Below are 1,268 nucleotides of genomic sequence, written 5' to 3'. Positions count from 1 at the left end.
TGTCATGAACCAAATAAGGTTAGTGATAGCAGAGGCGAATTTAGGATTTTTCGAACAAGGGTGCACCAAGTAAAATGTATTGAAGTGAAAATTGATCCTTAATCTTCAAGGTCAAAAGCTCAACATTAAATCATGTGGACCATTTAGACTTCTTGTAGTACGGGTGCCAAAATATAATATTATACAAATTTTAGAAAATATATATATAAAATATCTAATTTTACGATGAGACCATGGGTGCCAGTGCCCTATTTTTTGGCTCTAAATTCGCCACTGAGTGATAGGAATGTAGCTATCTTTTAGTTGGGTTTTGGGGAGTTGGAATTCTCTCCTGTGGTAGTACATGGGTTCTCGAGGGCATAAGCTTCACTCGTTGAATCGAGGACTGTCATGAACCAAATAAGGTTAGTGATAGCAGAGGCGAATTTAGGATTTTTCGAACAAGGGTGCACCAAGTAAAATGTATTGAAGTGAAAATTGATCCTTAATCTTCAAGGTCAAAAGCTCAACATTAAATCATGTGGACCATTTAGACTTCTTGTAGTACGGGTGCCAAAATATAATATTATACAAATTTTAGAAAATATATATATAAAATATCTAATTTTACGATGAGACCATGGGTGCCAGTGCCCTATTTTTTGGCTCTAAATTCGCCACTGAGTGATAGGAATGTAGCTATCTTTTAGTTGGGTTTTGGGGAGTTGGGAATGCTCTCGTGTGGTAGTACATGGGTTCTTGTAACGACCCTAAAAACGAACTAGTGAAACTAGAGCCTCACATGTGAGTTTGGAGTCGAGAACTTAATGAAATGATTATATTTGAATTTGACCCAAAAAGTTCTTAAAAATGTGCTTCGGAAGTTACCGGAAACTTGTTTAGCTATATATAAAAAAATCCGTTTCGTTTTTCGAAAATCCGACTTCATATTCTTGTTTAGGGGGTCAAATTGAGTGGGAAATGGGTCTAACCCAAATTTTAGAGCAACCGTATCAAAATCCGAAATTTCCAAGTGAAGCCTTTTTCGAGGGTCTACTTTGGAGGGTCATATCTCCTAGCACACAAATTATTGGGTGGCCAATAACATATCCATGGAAAGCCCTTTGAGTTAGCTACCTAACGCACTTCGTTTCACCTCATTCGGAGTTCGGACGAAGAAGTTATGCCCATTTTCGTAAAATCTGTCCGGCAGGAAAGGCAATTTCCAGTGAGCGTTTTTACTGTTCACCCGCCTCATTTTTTTTTCTAAGTGTTGGACCATTTTTCCA

The sequence above is a fragment of the Solanum tuberosum genome, unplaced genomic scaffold, assembly GCF_000226075.1.
Source record: "Solanum tuberosum cultivar DM 1-3 516 R44 unplaced genomic scaffold, SolTub_3.0 scf00067, whole genome shotgun sequence".
NCBI lineage: Eukaryota > Viridiplantae > Streptophyta > Magnoliopsida > Solanales > Solanaceae > Solanum > Solanum tuberosum.
This window is presented reverse-complemented; position numbering follows the sequence as displayed.